The following is a 13205-nucleotide window of genomic DNA, read 5'->3' as shown; positions in this document are numbered from 1 at the left end:
AAGGAGCGCTAACGCAAACAGATGAGGATTGATGTCGTCCTCTGTGTCGCCTTGGCAAACGTACCCTCCACCCATTCAGTCCGTCCCCTCTGTCGCCATCTCTCAAGACCTCTGCTGGACTGTTTCCCAGCATGCTTTGGAAAAGTCCCTTTCGAAAGGCCAGAACTTGCAGTCCTGTTTGGACTATTATTTAAGCTAAGGGCAATTGGACACAAACTGTTTCCTGTATATTTAGCCTCATGTCTACTGCTGTTTGTGTGTGTGTGTGTGTGTTTTGTGTTCTGTCCTTGGACTTTCTTTTCCTACCCAGCCCTTGTTTTTGTTTGGCATCTTAAGCAGCCCCCTGCCTGCTGCTGTGTTCTCTGAATTAAGTCGTTCGAATTGAATTTCCTTCTTCACATGACTGTACAAATTGTTTAGGCCACTACTAGGTTAGTTGTTTAATAGGCCCTTTTCCAGTTTCTCAGTGGTTGCAAAAGTAGTCACACATTTGTGCAAAATAAGCCAAATCTTTGTTAAAGCAACAGGGATTTAAGATGGGGCAAATTGTGCAGATTCTAGTCTGGGCATGTACAATAATACAATTTGGATGATTACAGGAAGTCCTCGAGTTACGACGGACTCGACCTACGACATTTCGACTTTACGACGCCCGGGCCTCGTCCGCCATTTTGTCCCCACCACCATAGTGTTTCTGCTTAGCAAGTGCATAGTGCTTGTGTGTGTTTGTGTGGCGGGAGTATCTTTGCCTTTTCCGCCCTCCTTTTTTCACACTCTCAGCAGTAATGGTAAGTACAGCGTCTTATTTTTTTATCTTAATGTATTTTAGTTTCTTTATACAAAGTGTTAGCCTTTCCTGCTACGGTCACCTGACCGTGGTCGGGAGACGCAGGGGTTAACTCCCTTCTCTGGTTGCACAGCTGAGCTGGGTGGCGTCAACAATAAAGGCACGAAGCACCGATTTGCTGCTTTAATGGCTTTATTAGCTCCTCTGCACATTCAACGTCAACGGGTCCTCCGCTAATCGCTACTCTTCCCCGGTCGCCGTCACTACACTTGCCACTGTACACACTCGCACCGGCGCGCACTGCTTCCTCCTTCGCAGTCCCGTCTCACTGACACATCGATGCACACGCCCACACACACACTGAGCTCGCTGTCACAATCACGTGGGACAATACCCGTAACAGAAGTATTTCGCCGTCAATTTCGACTTTAACGGTGAAATCCGACTTACGCGGAAAATCGTGTTACGTCGCCAGCGTACGAACGGAAGTCGTTCGTAAATCGAGGACTTCCTGTATATGACATTTTTCCGCAGTGCGACTCACTACGGCAATGGAACCTTCCTCGGCCCAGAATAATATTGGCACTAACCAACAAGATGGAAAAGGAAGCCTTATCTTACAAAGAAAACATTCAAGCCTAGCTATATTTTGCAAAAACACACTTGAAGTCTCCTAAACACATTTAGGAATATGCGTAATGTTTTGATGAAACCAACTTTTCGGCCATAATCCCGAACGGTATGTTTGGCACAAACACAACACAGCTCAGTCATCACCAAAGGAACACCATATCTACAGTGAATCACGGATGTGGCAGCATGACACTTTGGGGCTGTTTCTCTACAGCTGTAATTCTGAACAGTTCCAAATACCAGTCAGTGTTAGTACAAACTGTTCAGGATAAATGTCAGGAAAAGCCTACTAGAACACCTGAACTTTATTTGGTGTGAGTAAGTGCCATTTTAATTGGTAGCAAGTGTGTGCTGACTCAGTTTATAGGGTACATTAATGGTGGAAAAAGTTTTGAAAGGATTTATTTTGCTCTCATTTCTTACATCACAAAACCTGGTATTTAAACAGCAGTATGTACACTTTTTATATCAACTGACTATAGCCACTGTATGTACATATGAGAATCAGAATCATCTTTATTTGCCAAGTATGTCAAAAACACACAAGGAATTCGTCTCCAGTAGTTGGAGCCGCTCTAGTACGACAATATGTATTCTTGATGAGCTGCCCTTGCCCTTAACTTTTCAATCATATCGTAACACTAATGGAAGGACATCTGTACCGAAGAGTCGGCGTAATTCTGCCAGCCTGATTCCGTCATTGCATATAAATTAATTGGGATCGTTGTTATCGAGCAACCAGTGCCTGTGTATGGATGGCGAGTGACTGCATTTGAAACGAGTGACAAAGGACATTGATCTTTTTTTTTTTGTCAGTTCAATAGAAACAAGCAGAAGATAACAAGTCACATTGACCACAGGGAAGGACAAAAAAAATCAGGTCTTCTTTCACCAAAGCAAATAAAAACATGAAAGAAAGGCATTCAATGGAAAATCTCAAAAGATGGAAAAAATTATTCCAAGATTTTACCCAGGAAACTTTTAGTTGTTTGTTGACTATTATAAGGACAAGTAATACCGTATTTTCACGACCATAAGGCTCACTTAAAAGTCTTAAATTTTCTCCAAAATGGACGGGGCGCCTTATAATGCGGCGCGCCTTGTGTGTGCACTGAGTTCCAAAATCTGTAAATGTTGTTGTGTGACTTTGATGAGCGCTCCGCTTGACTGACTGGGAGCATTTCCTGCCAACACGCTGCTTAAATAGAGGAAAGGCGGACGTGACTGAGGACAGCATGCGGACGTTAAAGGGGGAAGGGTGCGCGTGAAAGAGGACGCTAAAGGCACGCCCCCAGTAAGTATATACTGCCGGTATGTGCATTGTGGAAAACAACATCGGTTTGGCTAAGGACCCCCGAAAATGGCATCTATGAAGAGACACGCTTACGAAGCACAGTTTAAACTGCAAGCTATCAGTTACGCGGAGGAACATGGGAATCGAGCAGCTGCGAGAGAATTCAAGATCAACGAATCCATGGTTCGCAAGTGGAGGAAGCAGGAAAACGCCGGCAACATTGCTGAACAGCCCCCCGGCAACGAGACTGACTCCGACAATGACGAGAAGGAACCCGGCATGTTTAATGGAGAACTTGCAAAGCTGTTCATTTCAGATACAGAAGATGAGGACTTTGATGGATTTGTGGATGAGGATTGATAAAAAAATGAGTACATTGTTAAATACTTCAATAAAGTACAACCGAACTCAGTTTTGCTCCTGCTGCCTTTTTAGCGTGCATGCATGCCACTCTATGTTTTAAGCTAGCGTATGTTTTACCATCCCTGCACCCAATAATACGGTGCGCCTTATGGTCGCGAAAATATGGTACTTAAAATTGAGGTCTAATTCAGAATGGTACAACCTCAGGGGAATTCCACTTACTAGGTTTCTCTGAATTCCAAACGATTGATTCCTTAAAAGCCTTTTGACCCACAAAAAAAGAGGTTTGATATGACCAGTATGTGGCTCTTATGTGTGTTGTGCAAAGGTTTGCTTCATTACATCATCTTCTCTGTTCAGTCAGAGAGCAAGATTAGAAAGTGTTAAAATGGAAGGCGAGAAGTAGCCCCTGCAGGAAAATATCAATTAATTGGTTATGAAGAAGGAGAAAATGTATAATAATAGAAATCAGACGAGAGAATGTGCATCAAAATAGTCCAAGGATCAAGAATTACATTACTCTTTACGCTGTATTATTTCAGCCTCTCGAAACCTAGCTTGTTTCGAGGGGGTAGTCCAGTTGCCTGCCAAGCAGGGCTTTATTTCCCATGACGACCATGGGCGAAGCTAAGCGGTTGAAGGAGACAAGAGGCTTCTACTTGCAGAAGCGAAGCCCAGAATTTGGTGAGGGGGGGTGAGCACCCATTAAGATAATGAAAGTATTTTCATTCACGGAGGCAGCACTTCATACAATTGTATGAAACACATCGGCAAACACAAATATCCACCGTACCCCCAGCGTGTTGATAACTTTGATAACATCACCAAGCAATCAAGTATGTGATTATCAGACTCTTGGTTGCGCAGCCAACAATACTAAATACAGCTGTGATTACCTTTTGGCTTTAACATTATAGTGTTTCAGATAGTACAGTATGATAATTGATTAAGAGAGGCATTACTAAACCTAACACATTTTCAGAAATAGTCAAATAACAAAAGATTTACTTGGTTGTTTAACTTCATATTAGGGCAGACACTCCAATAAAGCATCTGAAAGTGGCTACAGTTTTGATGTTTTTCAAATGACAATTTGACTAATGTCTTAAGAAAAAGAACAGGAGATTTGGACAGAGGGACAAGCATAATGCAATCACAGCTCGAGGGTTTAGACAAATCCCAGCGTCCTCTGCTGTTAATCCATCATCAACTGTTCCCACATCCCTGCTGCCAGGCTGCAATGTGTGTAGTGCTGGGTTGGACACACAAGCTGACAAATGACACCCAGAGAGAGAGCACACAAATGGCCTGTTCTCCAACTAAAGCGGTAAATCATTGATTGGCCTGCGATTTTGGGAGAATGTCAGTGTTCAAATGACCATGATGTCACCTCACTTCATATTTATTTAACAGCAGCTTTCCAGTCACTGAGGTGTCTAAGGCCCGTTGCGTACCGAGCGATGGTGCTGAACGAGATCGAACCGGACAATTGCAAAGAAATTAGAGTCGACGGCTCACCTGGCGCCTGCCAATCGCACACCTACCGACTCGCTGCAACATGAAAAACTTCATGTTGAAAAACTTAATTCATCAGGAAACAAACGTTTTGAGGCATCAGATATAGACTTGTTTACCATGACTTCACACGTACTTCAGAGTGGCAAAAACTGTGATTGCACCACTAGTATATAAAAAATAAATAATAATAAACAAATCCTTACATGTCATCTGACCAAGGCAAAGCGATTGAGAAAAGAGATAAATAAGTCAGACTCCGTTTCCAGTGAGGGTTGCCCTTTGTCACTGATTCTCTTCATAACCTTCCATCCATCCATTTTCTACCACTTATCCGAGGTCGGTTCACGGGGGCAGTAGCTTTAACAGGGACGCCCAGACTTCCCTCTCCCCAGCCACTTCATCCAGCTCTTCCAAGGGGATCCCGAGGCGTTCCCAGGCCAACCGAGAGACGTAGTCTTTCCAGCGTGTCCTGGGTCGTCCCTGGGGTCTCCTTCCGGTGGGACGTGCCCGGAAAACCTCACCAGGGAGGCGTCCAGGAGGCATGCAAATCAGATGCCCCAGCCACCTCCTCTGGCTCCTCTTGATGTGGAGGAGCAGCAGCTCTACTCTGAGATCCTCCCAGATGACCGAGCATCTCACCCTATCGCTAAGGGAGAACCCGGACACCCTGCGGAGGAAACTCATTTTGGCCGCTTGTATCTGGGATCTTGTTCTTCCAGTCACTACCCACAGCACGTGACCATAGTTGAGGGGAGGAACGTAGATCGACTGGTAAATCGAGAGCTTCGCCTTTCGGCTTAGCTCCTTCTTCACCACAACGGACCGATACAAAGTCCGCATCACTGCAGACTCTGCAGCGATCCGCCTGTCGATCTGAGCTGGTCCACTGTTAGAGCTGGTCCACTGTTCCACGGCCAGGACGAAAACCACACTGCTCCTCCTGAATCTGAGATTCGACTATTCAGCACCCCTGAATAGACCTTACCAGGGAGGCTGAGAAGTGTGATCCCCCTGTAATTGGAACACACCCTCCGGTCCCCCTTCTTAAAAAGGGGGACCACCACCCCAGTCTGCCAATCCAGAGGCACTGTCCCTGAAGTCCATGCGATGTTGCAGAGGTGTGTCAACAAGGACAGCCCCACAACATCCAGAGCCTTTAGGAACTCCGGGCGAATTTCATCCACCCCCGGGGCCTTGCCACCGAGGAGCTTTTTAACCACCTCGGTGACCCCAGAGATAGGAGAGCCCGGCTCAGAGAACCCACACTCTGCTTCCTCATGGGAAGGTGTGTCGGTGGAGTTGACAAGGTCTTCAAAGTATTCTTCCCACCGAGTGACAATGTCCCGAGTCGAGGTCAGCAGCGCCCCATCCCCACTATACACAGTGCCTGGCCAGCCGGTACCCATCAGATGGCTCAGGAGTCCCACAGACCAAAAAGGCCCGAGAGGACTCCTTCTTCAGCTTGACGGCCTCCCTCACCGTTGGTGTCCACCAACGGGTTCGGGGATGGCCACCACGACAGGCACCGACTACCTTACGGCCACAGCTCTGGACGGCCGCCTCGGCAATAGAGGCGCGGAGCATGGTCCACTCGGACTCAATGTCCCTCGCCTCCCCCGAGATGTGGGTGAGGTTCTGCCGGAGGTGGGAGTTGAAACTCCTTCTGACAGGGGATTCTGCCAGACATTCCCAGCAGACCCTCACGATACGTTTGGGCCTGCCAGGTCGGACCGGCATCTTCCCCCACCATCGGAGCCAACTCACCACCAGGTGGTGATCATTGACAGCTCCGCCCCTCTCTTCACCCGAGTGTCCAAGACATGCGGCCGCAAGTCCGATGACACGACCACAAAGTCGATCATCGAACTGCGACCTATGGTGTCCTGGTGCCAAGTGCATGGGTGGACACCCTTATGCTTGAACATGGTTTTCGTTATGTTCAATCCGTGATGAGCACAGAAGTCCAATAACAGAACACCACTCGGGTTCTGATCAGGGGGGGCGTTCCTCCCAATCACGCCCTTCCAGGTCTCACTGTCATTGCCCACTTGAGCATTGAAGTCCCCCAGCAGAACGATGGAGTCCCCAGCGGGAGCGCTTTCCAGCACCCCTTCCAAGGACTCCAAAAAGGGTGGATACTCTGAACTGCTGTTTGGTGCATAGGCACAAAAACAGTCAGGACCCGTCCCTCCACCCGAAGGTGGAGGGAGGCTACCCTCTTGTTCACCGGGGTGAACCCCAACTTACAGGCGCCGAGTCGGGGGGCAATCAGTATACCCACACCTGCTCGGCGCCTCTCACCATGGGCAACTGCAGAGTGGAAGAGAGTCCAACCCCTCTCAAGAGGACTTGTACAAGAGCCCAAGCTGTGTGTGAGGCGAGCCCGACTAGTTCTCTAGTCGGAACTTCTCGACCTCACACACCAGCTCGGGCTCCTTCCCTGACAGAGAGGTGACATTCCACGTCCCTAGAGCCAGCTTCTGTAGCCGGGGATCGGATCGCCAAGGTCCCTCCCTTCAGCCACCCCCCAGTTCACACTGCACCCGACCCCTATGGCCCCACCCACAGGTGGTGAGCCCATGGGAAGGGGGACCCACGTTACCCTTTCGGGCGGTGCCCAGCCGGGCCCCATGGGTGCAGGCCCGGCCACCAGGCGCTCGCCTTCGAGCCCCACCTCCAGGCCTGGATCCAGAGGGTGGCCCCGGTGACCCGCGTCCGGGCAAGGGAAAACGTCTTCCTGAATTGTTTGTTATCATAGGGGTTTTTGGAGCTGTGCTTTGTCTGGTCCCTCACCTCGGAACTGTTTGCCATGGGTGACCCTGCCAGGGGCATAAAAGCCCCAGACAACTTAGCTCCTAGGATCATTGGCACACACAAACCCCTCCAAGGTGACAGCTCAAGGAGGGGTTCATAAGCTTTATGGACAGAATTTCTAGGCATGGGTCTGCACACAGTGGAACAGCATTGCCAAACAGCTCACTGAGCAACTGAGCGACATCGTCAGAATTCAAAGAGCAACGGGTTAGAAAATGTGACGCATTTAGACGATTTACCTTCAAATAGAAGTGTGAATTATTTTGTGACATTAAAACATTTTAAAATTAAAAAATTTTGTAAACTTATTTGAATACACAAAAACTAATTGCAATAATAAAATATATGGAAAATACTGTACATATTGTAATGTCTGTGTACATGCATGTGCCTTTAAGAGGCGGGGAGTGGTCAGCCTGCGTGGGACTGTCTGGGTGAGAGCTTTAACCGACAGCAGCTCCTGCGTGTGTGTGCTCAATGTGTTTTATTGTTCTCCAGGTATTCAACATACAGCTAAAAAGTGCATCGAAACTGTGGCTCTCCTTTCCCACAAGCGAGGGCATTACAGTAAGTACACAGTATAAATGATAAGCGATGTAGCAAATACTGTATTTCGTTTTGGCAACAAGCCTTACAAAACCGATTGGGTCCTACTCTGCTTTCCTTTCAAACTGTTTCCGGCAACAATTCAAAATAGTACTGCTTTGAAAATTAAATGTTGCTAACATTTCAACCTACTTATTGGTTTAATCGAATTAATTAGTTCTGAAAAAAAAAAACCTCCACACATGTAATTCATGGACTGATTACATCTCTCTTACAATATCCGATTAAATATTCCGCTTTATTTGTGTCTCACGCACACTGCAGTGTTTCCAATAGCAACAAGTTTTGGTCGTTGAAACAGCTGGTGGTGTTAATAAATTGAACAACTTTGTTTTCTGCATGTGTGTGCGTGCACATGTGCATGCATGTGTGTGTGTTTACTGTGCCGTAGCAGAATCGGTAAGTGGAACTGTGGATCTCAGACTTCAAACATGCAGAACGCAGGAACAGCAATCTAACAGTCGGAAAAAAACACCGTGACTCCAAACTGGAATACCTGCAATCAAAAACGCCGCGCTACAGTTTCTGGTCCGCCATTAGGGATTTCCAGCGACCATGTGGGAAAAAAGCTCAATAAATGGGACAGCGTGCGATCCTGGGGGTTAATGTGTCACAAAAAAGGTCCCCATTCTGCCAAGTTGTTAAATTCTTCAGTTCAGAGATTCATTTCGCTTTGTTTAAAACATACGACACAACAGTGAAACCTTGCCTGCCTCTGAGCTTGAACAATTTAGGAATCATCCCAGATACGAACTGTGGTCTACTTTAGAAGTTCCACTGTATGTCTATAACCCCACCCCGCTCCAAAATGTGCTCTATTTGCTGTTGTTCCCTACAGATGAAAACGCCATTATCCTTTGTGCGTAACCTATAATCTCTGGTTAAAGGGCAACATAGAAATGACAACTGTGCTCCCCAAGGCAATAAATAAAGAAAAGCAGGAACCCCCCCAAGAGTCCTACCTGATGAGAATTTTAATTGGAGATAAATTAAAATAATTATGCCTCTTTTGTTTGGCTGCAAAAGGTGTTCACAGTTCACGGTGCGGAGGAAATCCAGTGGAGTATAACTGACCGCAAAAATCAAGGTAAAGTGCAAAAAGGAGACATATATTTTTTTCATAATCCCATTTGAGTAGGTTCAATATCCTCAGAATGTATCACTATGGGGTAGATTAGGAAAAGATGACCCTACCGATGATGGTGATAATGGAAGTGGAGTGTACTCATCATCAGCCGTGAAACCCACTTTGATTACACTTATTAGTAGTTATGGTGAATCCAGCTGGTTAAGTAGTGGACTTAAGTAATCAAGTCAATATGTAGAATGTTTATGGATAATTTTAAAGATGGTCTTTAAAATACAGCATAGTTTTCATGGCAACATTTTGTCTCATCTAAACGATGTTGATTAACCTTATTGTAAGCCTCTAAAGTTCAACACCTCTAACTAGCACAATGAATACATGTTTAAGTTTATTTCTCTCAAATTGCACACAGATACATATGCAGGTAGGTAGGTAGCTACATAAATATTTAGACAAAGATATTTAGGCAAGAACATACAGTATGTAGGTTGCTAGATAGATAAATAAGTATACTGTATAAGGATGTAGGTAGATAAGAAGGTAGGTTGGTAATTACATATTTTTTTATCAATACATCTGTCAAATCCCCAGTGTCCCAAAAAAATGTGCACTCAGCTTGTGCGAGTGTGCTTTTGTGGGAAGGTAATTGAACGTTCTGTTCAGATCTTTTAACCAGCAGTTAAATGCTGTGCATCCTCATTAGCCTCATTCGGCTGAACCGTTGTTTTGTTAATTGACATAAAAACAAACTCTTGCTCATGAAGGAGACACTGCCAATTACCTACTGTTCACGCCCCCCTATGTTCTCTGTCTCGCTGTGTGTCTCTACTTTCAGCAGATCTATGTTTTCACGCTTGTGCACAGCTACTTAATGTACCGTATACATGCTTACGATTCAAAGTAGTTTCCACTGAAGTGCACTGTATTCTGCCACATCCACATAAGAGCGGTGCAAGGACACTTTCCTTTGAAGGTATTGGCTATACAAGAGTACGTAACCGTGTCTTGTCACAAGCAGCAAAACAACACGAAGGAAAATGGACAGTGTCGGAATGAGGAGGCTCTATTTCAGCCTATGGGAAATAATAAAAATGTTGATTGACTCTCATGGGAAGAGGAGAAGACAGCGTGTCTGCCAGTAACCTTGGAGACCAAAATAAAAGCTTTTTACTGATCAATTTGAGATGTTTTTCCCAATGACCCCAATGCTTTTCTTGTCTTACAATAATCGCACAGACGCACAATGAATACCTAACCAGCAAAATGTGAATTTGAGGGACATCTCCATGGAAATAAAGCTACTGTTTCCACAAGAGTCAACCATCACACTTCTAAACTATGCTCATACGCACGCAATCTTGTGAGTATATGTGTGTGTTTCCTCTGTGGGATTTTGTTTGACTTGTTGCGATGGTGACAAACGCTTGGGACGAGAGCAGTGGACAGAAGTGAGATTTTTTTGCGCGGTGGAAAATTGTTCATCTCTGTCCCACGTGGTGCCAGATGACACTGCACAAAAAGTGGCACACACACTACAATGCCCACCAGATCCTGACAGGTGCCAAAACATCCCAGATGATACAGAGATGATTACTGCCAGGGAATGCTGCCGCATGGCCGACTTCACAAAGGGATAAGAGAGACAGAGAGTGAGACTTCAGCCGGGAACGGATAACCAGACAGAAATCAATGAGTCCCATTTGTCTATTAATGCCCGTTAAGACACTGTTGACAGACCCGCCTGTTAAGTTTCTCACTGGCTCATTTGTCTGGGAACTGATTCTTAGAAGTGGTGTTAAACTTGGATCAAATTGTGGATAAATGACAATGGCAGAAAGTAACTAAATAAAACAAGCTAAAGTTCATACTTACAGTAGTTGCCTTTTTACTTGCTTGGAATACTTGGTATACTTATTTTTTTTCTGTTATGTACTACGATAGAGTAGCGTAGGACTTCGGAAGTAGTCAAGAGTACAGATCTTTCTTTCCAAAAAAACAAGGTTTAAAATCAAGGTTGCAGTTACTCCATGAAAATAGGTGTCAGAAGTGGGATCAGTCTGAAAGACCTTTGGAACCGGTGACTCTGTGGGATCCAGAAGGTGGAACATGACGTGACTACAGTTGTGTAAACAATCTGTATACCGTTTCAGATAACACAAGCTATCTATCGTGTCAAAGAGCTTGTGGTTAGTGTACATCTGTTTCTACCCAGTAAAATGGCTTCAAATTTGGGTTGAGGGATCTCCATGACAATTGGTGTCAAAAGTGGGATCAACTGTGACTGAGGCCTCTAGAAGGGTGAACACGCAGTCATTATGGTTCTGGTCATGATCTGGTTACCGTGCCAAAGAGCTTGGCTATTTGAGGTCATGGTCAGAGTGCAGGTTTCTACCCAGTAAACCAGGTTCAAGTTTGGGTAAGGGTAGTCCAATAATCACATCCAATTTAACAACTTGGTGGCAAAGTTTAGAATCTACAAGATTTCAATTAGCTCCCAGTATCCTCTCCCCAATCTGGCGTAATCCAGATTTCGTAATAAATAATATACCCCATCATTTTAGTACATTGGAACAACATGGAATTAACTACCTACAACAACTATTTAACAGTAATGTTTTTAGGACACGTGACTGAGGCCTCCAGAAGGGTGAACACGCAGTCATTATGGTTCTGGTCACGATCTGGTTACTGTGCCAAAGAGCTTCGCTATTTGATGTCATGGTCAGAGTGCAGGTTTCTAGCCAGTAAACCAGGTTCAAGTTTGGGTAAGGGTACTAAATTAATAATATACGCCTTCATTTTAGCACATGGGAACAACATGGAATTTACTACCTACAACAACTATTTAACGATAATGTTTTTAGGACACGTGATGAACTGTTCCAAGAATTCCAAATAACAGGCGGAAACTTTCTTCAATACAATAAATTAAAAGCAGCAGTAAAGAAAAGAATACCAACATTCCAGAGCACCCTCAAACTGGCGGAGTTTGTCAAGCAAATAGTGAAGCTTCTTCCGCAAAGTAAAATAAATCTCAAAAGTTTATAAATTAATTTCATGCACTAAATCAATGCACTTACCAATTACTAAATGGGAAGAAGACGTTTCTATATCCGCTGACCGTAATTACTGGATACAGATATGTAACAATACATTTAGAATGACAAAAAACACAAATCTACAGCTTATACTATATAAAGTGCTACATAGAACACATGGTTGGGGGGGTGGAATTGGCTCCCTGCGGCCTTCACCGGGTGGCCAGTTGTCGGGCACCTCGATGGGGCCGGTGGACTGCCCTGGGTCCCTCGGTGTGGGACGTGTTCCGTCCGCCAGGTTGCTCTCGGGTAGACCCCTGGGCCCGATCCCGGCCCTCGATTGACTGGGTCGGGTCCTCAGCCTCCGCCTTGCAGGCACAGCAATTACAGGACACTTCTGTCAGTCTTTGTGCATGCGAAACGGTGTCAATTCACTTGCATGTGTCTGCAGGCACACACCCCTGGGACTCTTTCACTGGGTGTGGGGCCACTCACTTATTGCGACAAATAACTCATGAATATGCAAATTGTTTGGGTATCCCCTCACTCACACTCTCGTCCTATAAACTTTTATACATACATTTACATAGTCAATCCCACCACACTTCAGTTGTTTAGGGTTCACGACCCTTGTCCTGCATGGTTCTCCTGTCCTTGTCCTGGTCTACCTTGTCCTGCCCTTCCCTCACAGGGTGTAGCACTACAGCCCCATACAAGACTCATATCTAATGTTTCATTGTTGTAGATATGCAATGATTTACAACCCCAATTCCAATGAAGTTGGTACGTTGTGTTAAACAAGTAAAAACAGAATACAATGATTTGCAAATCATGTTCAACCTATATTTAATTGAATACACTACAAAGACAATGTTCAATGTTAATTGTTGGATTTCAAACAGATAAACTTTTTTGTTTTTAGCAAATAATCCTTAACTTGGAATTTTATGGCTGCAACACCTTCCAAAAAAGCTGGGACAGGTGGCAAAAAAGACTGAGGAAGTTGAGGAATGCTCATCAAACACCTGTTTGGAACATCCCACAGGTGAACAGACTAATTGGGAA

At 45.1% G+C, this 13205-nt stretch overlaps 1 protein-coding gene across 10 annotated transcripts in view; it reads right to left on the bottom strand.

The window, feature by feature from the left end:
• Window positions 1–11133, bottom strand: part of shank3a (SH3 and multiple ankyrin repeat domains 3a) — a 247951-nt gene extending 236818 nt beyond the window's left edge. For 3 of the 10 annotated variants that reach the window (XR_009788489.1, XM_061773051.1, XM_061773052.1), the window contains exon 1: window positions 10975–11133. The gene's annotated coding sequence lies outside the window, so the exon portion shown is untranslated. The remainder of the gene's footprint in view (window positions 1–10974) is intronic. The other 7 variants (XM_061773046.1, XM_061773047.1, XM_061773049.1 and 4 more) reach the window with 3 other exon arrangements.
• Window positions 11134–13205: the final 2072 nt, after the last annotated feature.

The sequence above is a fragment of the Phyllopteryx taeniolatus genome, chromosome 5, assembly GCF_024500385.1.
Source record: "Phyllopteryx taeniolatus isolate TA_2022b chromosome 5, UOR_Ptae_1.2, whole genome shotgun sequence".
NCBI classification, from domain to species: Eukaryota; Metazoa; Chordata; class Actinopteri; order Syngnathiformes; family Syngnathidae; genus Phyllopteryx; species Phyllopteryx taeniolatus.
Note: the sequence above shows the minus strand (reverse complement) of the source record. Positions and strands in the feature narration are given on the sequence as shown.